The sequence below is a fragment of the Mus caroli genome, chromosome 6 (genome assembly GCF_900094665.2).
Source record: "Mus caroli chromosome 6, CAROLI_EIJ_v1.1, whole genome shotgun sequence".
Taxonomy (NCBI): Eukaryota; Metazoa; Chordata; class Mammalia; order Rodentia; family Muridae; genus Mus; species Mus caroli.
Window position 1 is genome coordinate 42,716,496 of NC_034575.1, and position 8,278 is coordinate 42,724,773.

An 8,278-nucleotide genomic window follows, 5' to 3' on the forward strand; every position below is an offset into this window, starting at 1 on the left:
ATCTTATGATCCCCATCCCCTGTGAAAGCCTGGATTCACACATTTCCAGCTCTGATAGACCAATTGGGCATCTCCAATTTAATGTATTACCAGGCCACTATCCCCTACTCCATTTTCTTGAGGGTCTTTTCCTGATGCCCAGTGCATCTGTGTGTTGAATTCCATATGCTGAGAACCACTGATGGGTTTCTCTAGTAAAACCTAGCTTTTATGTATTTAGGAAACTCACTATACATTCTCAAAACCCTGAAGACTTGCTAACTAGAAAGACTTGAGATTCAATGAACACACAGTACCAGCTGTCGCATGAAGGATCTGATGAGTAATAACACAGCTGTAGCATCAATGGGTTGAGTCTCCAGCCATGAGTCAAGAGAGAAAGTGCATCTATACCATGAATGTGGACAGTTATTCCAAAATCCCATGAAAAGGGGGCACCTGGATTTGAACCAGGGACATCTTGATCTGCAGATGCTCTACCCTGAGCTATACCCCGACTAGTAACAGTATACACAGTTAATAATCTTCATCTGAGTGATGATAAACTATGACTGACTACAAAGTTAAATTACAGATGCTCACAGACTTACTTTCCAGAAGTTGCCAGGCCTGACTGGTGAGATGCCTTTTACAGCCTTGCAGCTTTCTAGCCCATCCCTGGAAAGCATAACCAGTCAAAAAAAGGAGTGGGATGCCTGCAGATCCTGAGCCTACTAACACTGCTATCCTGAATTAGCTCCTGAGCAGGCCAACTGCCTTCTACATGAGCCCCCAGATACTCCTCTCTTCCTTCTCTGAAGACAGATGGACTGTCTCTCAGAGTTCTCACAGGACCCTAGTTGGAACCAGCAGCAGCTTGCTGTAGGATCCCTCTCTTCCTGGGACAGCAGCTCAGACAGTCTTTAGCATCTGAGGGTGAAGCCAGTGAACAGTGGTCTCTGGAACGGAAAGAGAAGCTCACAGGGGAAATGTACACCCTACACAGACAGTCCAATTCTGTGACTGTCATCCTTACTTCTGACTACAGATTTACCAGAGAGCCACAGAACCACATCCTTTTATGAATAGGCTTTATTATTGGTCCCCGGACACTTGCTGTCACTATAACTGCTGGGCTTAAAAAGTCCCTAAATTCTCCCTCAATACACTTTTCTTCTATTTAGAAGCAAACAGAAGCAGAGAAACTAGGTATATGCAGGAACAGGGGAGAAAGATATTCAGAATGGGAGAGACAGTCAGCATGTAAAAAGAGATGGAAGACAGCCATGTGTCCACATGATGCCCAGGTCTTTAGCTTCCAGCTCTGATGAGGACCATGACTGGAGAGAATAAAAGAAATGGGAATGAGTGTTTTATATCTCCATGAGTAAAAACAATCTTGTGGTAGGGGGCACCTGGATTTGAACCAGGGACCTCTTGATCTGCAGTCAAATGCTCTACCCCTGAGCTATACCCCCACCTGTTTATTAGTGTCTTCTAGGCACTCAGAACCTGCATGGCCACTCCCTGACTCTTAATATCTGGCATGGTCACCTGCCACTGTTCTGTCATCATCTGCTTCCTCCTATGAGGCCCAGCCCTGAGCTGCCTCTGCTCATCTGACTGCCATGTCCTCATGAATGACCAGCACTCTCCTGCTGAGGTCCTCCCTGAGGNAGGAGGCTTCAGCTGGTGCTGCTTCANCCTTCAACTCAACTAAACNCACATGCAACACGAGGGCTACTTAGCTGGCCTCGGGAGGAGCTACATCAGCAGAGCAGGGCACAGAGAAACCTCACACTGTGGCCTCTCCCTGAGCCTTCAAACCCGTCACCACTACACAAACTTGTTTTCATATATTTTTAATAAAAATATATGCACAATTAAATTATTTTGAAAAATCAATATTGTTTTGTAAAATGTTACTAAGAAAACAACCACATGTATCCTGAAATCTTTTGTTTAGTTCATTGCTCCTGTCATCCAAGGGAGCCATTCCCCAGAGGGTTAGCCATCTCTGCTAGTCTAGCCTGTGCACTTAGGAAAAAACACGTACAGCGTGCTGTCTCTTATGTCATCTTGTCTACACCATGTCTAACTAACCGACTTGTGGATGAGATCATAACTTCACCTCCTCTTCCATTCTGACTTTCCAGATACAGTCGTGTCCCAGCTTTTGGTTGGATGACTCTGTGTTTATATCATGATGATTTGTTCACACTGTAGGACTGATGTCAGTCATTCTAAACAGGGTCAAGATAGCTGGTGGAACTTTAGTTTTTCCTCAAGTTAATGGCAGCCTCATGTTTAAACTTTTTGATTTCTTTCAACATCTTCTATACATGTTGAGGTCTCTATGAAATATCTTTCTGAACAATTTTCCATGCACAGATCATCAAAAATAAACATCTATACTTTCTGTTTCCTGTAGTGACCCAGGTTCCTGCTCCTTTCTTCTGGTTTCCTACAAACCACATTGCATGGTCAAGGCACTGTGGATCCCTCCGCCTTCACCAGGTAATATTTCCTTTCCACCATCTCTTCTGTGTGAAAGTGTCTCTTATCAGATTTAAAGTTCTTCAATGTTTCTTATCACAATGACATTTGTTCCTTTGGGAGTGGAAACCTTCTGATAAGAGGTGAATGAAGTAAAATGTCTAGCCTTTGTATGTGTGATAAGAATGATACTTCTTCCCACATGCTGTACTAATAGTTTGTACATTTATTTTAAATATTTTTCATACAACAATTTGGTGGTGTTAATGAGAATGTCTCCATAGGCTCACATATTTGAATGTTAGGTCCCCAGTCAGTAAGACTATTTAGGGAGGCTTGGGGGGTGTGACTGTGTAAAGAAAGTATGTCACTGAGCATATAAGTTGAGGTTTGAAATTCTCCATTGGGCCCAGACACTTTGCTTCCTGCTCCTGTGTCAGATGTAACCTCTCAGTTTGTGCTCCAGTGACAAACCTGCCTGCTTGCTACCATGCTTCTTGCCATGGCCATCACAGACTTAAAGTAAAACATGTAAGCAATCCCCCAGTTAAGTGCTTCCTTTGATAATAATTTACCTTGATTGTGATGTGTGTTGGTCGCAACAGTGTAGTATACTAACCATATATGTACCACTATAGTAACAGAGAACAATAAGAAAAGAGTTGATACTGGGGCCTGTGTTGTTGTTATAACAGGACCTAACAATGCTGCTTGTTGGAGGAATATGGGAGATGACTGGACTTTAGATTAGAAAAGCAGTTGAACACACAGGCTGTACCTAGGTCTCCCTTCACATATGCAGAAGATGTGTAGCTTGGTCTCCATGTGGAGACAAGGCTATCCCAAAGGCTATTGCCTGTACATTGGATATGCTCTCCTAGGTGTGCTGCCATGTCTGGCCTCAGTGGGAAAGGATGCATGTAGCCTGGAAGAGACTTGATATGCCAGGGAGGGGAATACAGAGGGAGCCCCCACCTGCTCAGAGGAGAAGGGGGGATGGGAGGAAGGGTTGTGGGAGGGATACTGGGAGGGGACAGTGAATAGGATGTAAAGTGAATAAGTAAAATAAAGAAACTAATGAAGAGCACTTGAAAGCTATACTTGTGATGTAATGGGTCTTACTAGCAGGAGCTTGGAAAAAACTTTTGCTCAGAGAAATGAGGTTGTGTAATATAGATTAAGATCTGTCAGAGGGGAAGAATATTAGAATTATTAACAAATTTCGGCAAAATATATGTCTGAAATTGTCCTTGTTTTAAATATCTACAATGGACTAAATAGAACAGGTTTGGATCATTAGTGTAATAAGAGGAGATTTCAAGATAACCTAGTGTTGACTCTTTCATATGGTTACGACTTATCACTCTTTTGCAGATCTGAAGTGGAAAGGAAAAGATGGGCAAAATGAAACACAAAACAGATGACACTGCACCTTGGACTTATCCACCAGCTTTGGCTCTTACAGCCTTTCTGCCTCCTCTTCAGCACAGCACTCTGACCTTGGGTGTAGGGGTTTGAGGAAGGGATCCCATTTACTACTGAGTGCTGCACAGTCTCTCACCCTCTNTACACTGCCCATTTGTGGGTCTCCCTGTTAACTTCCATCTCCTGCAAGAAGAAGCTCCTCCAATGTGAGCTGACCAAAGCACTGATCTGTGGGTGGAGCAGTCCATCATTAGCAGTCATTTTATTGCAGTGCATCTTTAGCAGAACATTAGTAGTAGGTTTTCTTCTAGGACCCATGACCTAGCTAGTCCAAGGATCGAGGCCACGACAGCAGGATTAGATATGGGTACCGTATAATGGGGCAGGCATCTCTGCCTTTTTTGAAAAAAGTTATGGATAAACTTATGACATTGTGTCACCAGCTATTCCAAAGGTTTTTGTCTTTTCTCCACAACATACTGGTAAGCCCCTATTGCTGAGGAAAAAACTATGTTTTATAATCTTTTCATTAATTCTTTGAGATATCATACAGTGTATTTTGATCATATTCACCTTCAACTCCTTTTATCTCCTCTACACAGAGCCATCCNACCTTTGTACCCCAGGCTCTGTGTCCTCCTACTTGTGCTGTCCATCTGCTTCTGGGGCAGAAGTGTTCTACTGCAATAAATTGACTTACCAAGAGCCACTCCCTTAAAGAAAACAGTTCTCTCTTCCTCAAAGCCATCAGTTGTTAAACACCCAGACTTCTGAGGGTGCCTTGTGTAGGTGGGTCTGCAGGATGAGATAAATGCACACTTCCAGGTGTTTGTGTTCTGTCTCAGCTGTGAAACAGGATAGGAGGGTGCTGGTCTCCAGGAGGTGACAGACAGGTGTGCAGAGCTGGCTTAGGGCTGGGTCTCAAATGACAAAGCAGATGATTTCAGAGTACTGGAAAGTACACATGTTGGGGAGTGGCCATACAGCTTCAGAGATGTTTATGAGATATACATGAAGCAGATGGGGGNATAGCTCAGGGGTAGAGCATTTGACTGCAGATCAAGAGGTCCCTGGTTCAAATCCAGGTGCCCCCTTCTTATTGTCTCCTTAATATACAAGAGTCCAAATGTGAAGTATTGGTTCACAAAGAGCTTCCTAACAGATTGTGCTCCCTTATGCTCTGTATTCTGCTCAGGACTTGTCTCTATGCTGTTCTCTGAGAGGAGCTAGTATAGGACCACTGTGAACCATCCAGGCGATGTGGCACAGGTTGCACTCCAAGGCTCTGTAAGGCTCACTTGGTGCAGACAGTCACAGAGAAGAGTCCTATGAACCTGAGGAGTGGCTTTTTCCTCTGGGAATTTCTATAGCTGTCCTATCAGGAAGTCCCTAGAGAGCCTCCTATAGGGTGATTCTTAGTTCCACTTCCCCCTAACCTGTGCTGTAGCTCCTGCTCAGTGAGAGGAAAGACCCAATCTATGAATTTGACTCCTATGTATACTAAGACTCTGAGGAAAATGGAAAGTGACTGATCTCTCCACGTCTATTCATGGTGGCTGATAAGTGACCAGAGCTAATGAGCTCCATGTGTGTCATTGAGTGAATAAATGATGGAGTGAAGTGATGAGCACCCTGCTGATGTTCTGGAGGATAAAGTTCTCTCTGGGTTGCAGATTGGGCTAATGAAGACCCAGAATCCTCAGCTCATGTCTTGGCCATTTACGAAAAATTAATTGTGAATTGAAGGAAACCACTATGATTAAGTGTCTTCCTATATCCGAAGGAGAGATCTGCAGCACACCCAGAGAGAGAGGGGGGTGCATTTAGGTCGGCTAATGAAAGTTGGAGGGGAGAGGGGTGGAGGGAAGACTTTAGTAGAAAAATNCTTCCAGGTTCAAGATCAGTAGAGGAAGCAGTAGATCATGAACACAGAGCAAGCATGGGTGTGGTACCAAGTGGTAAGAGGTGATAATGAGAGGCTGCCTAACCTATAAAATGGGGGTATAGCTCAGGGGTAGAGCATTTGACTGCAGATCAAGAGGTACCTGGTTCAAATCCAGGTGCACCCTTCCTTAAATATGATTTTGGTACTGACCTTGCCACATCAACCTTATTTGAGTCTTCAATGAACCTAGGAGATCTCCATTACTTGAAGTTTCTTGAGTAAACTGCATAGCCTCCCTCTATGGGCTGCATAATACAAGGTAATTTGAGATCTTCCATAAATATGACTTAGCCTTAAGAGTACTTAACAGAATTCTCACACAAAGGCACAAACTCACAAGACTCTGAATCAATTCAACACCCACCCCCCTCCTCAGGTTTACACAATGATTAGAAACAGAAAATGATGAAAGGACAAAATGTAATAAATTTTCCTATAAAGGAAGATGTGGGTTTCCATCCTAAGTTTCTGCAAATCCTCTTTACAATGGATGAGTGTCCCAGGAAGTGTCAAAGAATTTTACACCAAAGGCAAAATCTTATAGTCTACCCTAACCTACAAGGAGCAGGTGAAATATACAGCACAAGCTAACGTCATGGTAGAAAACTTGTCAAAAGTAGTACTAGAAACTAAGAGAAAATAAGAAATCTTTGTGGCTCCAGGACACCCCTGACTAACAACTCAAAGGGAAATATCCCAGACCTGGCACAGAAGTATCGTCTCTGGCAATCTATGGCTTCTTGGATGAGCATAACCCCCTGTGTAGGGAAATTTCAGTTAAACCCTCCTGTTCTGAGACCCCAGGAAAATACAGGTATTGCCATTGCTCACAGATGGATGCCCACTAGCACATGCTCACTATATCCTGTTGATGAAGACACCACGCATATTAGTCACAGGACATGGTGAACCGAGTTGGCACTGACCAGGAAGCATCCTCCTTGTTGGCTAGCTTTGGGGGAACTGGAAGGTGCTTTGTAAAGTTACCAACAGTCTTGCCTAGCTGTGGGCTCTGTGAACGTCAATGATGACCTGCATGGCAGGTCATGAGGCTGAAACCACCTTTTGTTGGGTTCAAAACACCATGTGTTCNAAGAACACATGGCAAGTGGGATAGGGTAGGCCAGGAGCAAATGTCTTTAGTGCCCACATGAGAAAACCTACACCAGGTTCACTGGAAACAGTACCTTAGATGACCTACCTGTGTCTCTAAAAACCTCTAGGGATGTTTCAGTTATACTTGTTTATACCTATTAATTTTATATAAGCCACTTCATGCTACAGATGTGGAAAATCATTGCTTAAATCAGGCCCAAGCAAGACCCAAGTCATAGTGACCAANTCATAGCAGAGTTCACATTAATGATTCAGGGACTCTTGTGCCAGCCTTCCTGAGCAGGGATTGAGCAGCNGCCATTGTCTCTCATCTTCCTCCCTCTTGTGAAATTCCTCAATGTAGCAGCACAAGAAATAATCTGAAGAATGGCTCCATCCTCAAAATTGTGGAGAAGTGAGAGTCAGAGACTCTGGATGGTCTCTGGAGTGTGACATGGTCAGCAGTGGGCCCAGCATGGCACGGCCTTTACTCAGGGATTTCATGAACTGTAAGTAATTGCCCTGCCAGTGACTTATGCCCTGGTACCTGTGTAGACTCTCCTCATTAGCAACACATCCCTGCACTGCCTCACCAGGGATGCTCTGTGAGTTCTCATCTCCAGTGCCCTAGGAAACCTGACTCACTACTAATGAAATTAGTATTAAAGAAAGATAGGGATACTGAAAATTCCCAACACTGGTGATATGCGTGTGTGTGTGTGTGCTTATAATTGCATGTGTGTGGGTGTATGAATGTGTATGTGCTTTTGGGAGTGTGTGTGTGTGTGTGTGTATTTATGAGTATTTTTGTGTGGGTGTGTATGTATAATATATTTGCATGTATAATCTGTGTACATAACTGGAGTGAATGGAAGAATCAGGACTAAGTNTTTTATATCTCCATGACTAAAACAAACTTTTGGTAAGGGGGCACCTGGATTTGAACCAGGGACCTCTTGATCTGCAGTCAAATGCTCTACCCCTGAGCTATACCCCCACATGTTTATTAGTGTCTCATGGACACTCAGAACCTTCATGTCCATTTCCTGGTTGCTAATATCTGGAATGTCCACATGCCACTTCTCTGTCATCATCTGCTTCCTCCTATGAGACCCAGGCCTGAGGTGCCTCTGCTCATCTNAACACTATNTCCTCATGAACGTCTGGCATAGTTTCTGGCTTAGATCCTAGCTGAGGCTGGGGCATTAAATTCAGAAGGCTTCTGCTAGTGCTACTTCAACTTTGAACCCAACTAAAAGANCCATATGCAAANCCAAANGCTGACNTTTGGAGGTGACTGGGAGACAGGAGTGGACAGAATGGAAAGATCTCCATCTG

General features: G+C 43.8%; 4 non-coding genes across 4 annotated transcripts; 2 read left to right on the forward strand and 2 right to left on the reverse strand.

Moving 5' to 3' along the window:
- Positions 1-1,385: 1,385 nt before the first annotated feature.
- Positions 1,386-1,457, reverse strand: Trnac-gca. The gene has a single exon. It is a non-coding gene; the product is annotated as a tRNA-Cys (tRNA).
- Positions 1,458-4,922: 3,465 nt separating this feature from the next.
- Positions 4,923-4,994, forward strand: Trnac-gca. Its single transcript has one exon. It is a non-coding gene; the product is annotated as a tRNA-Cys (tRNA).
- A 903-nt stretch (positions 4,995-5,897) lies between these two features.
- Trnac-gca lies at positions 5,898-5,969 on the forward strand. Its single transcript has one exon. It is a non-coding gene; the product is annotated as a tRNA-Cys (tRNA).
- Positions 5,970-7,865: 1,896 nt separating this feature from the next.
- Trnac-gca lies at positions 7,866-7,937 on the reverse strand. The gene has a single exon. It is a non-coding gene; the product is annotated as a tRNA-Cys (tRNA).
- Between the last annotated feature and the right edge of the window lie 341 nt (positions 7,938-8,278).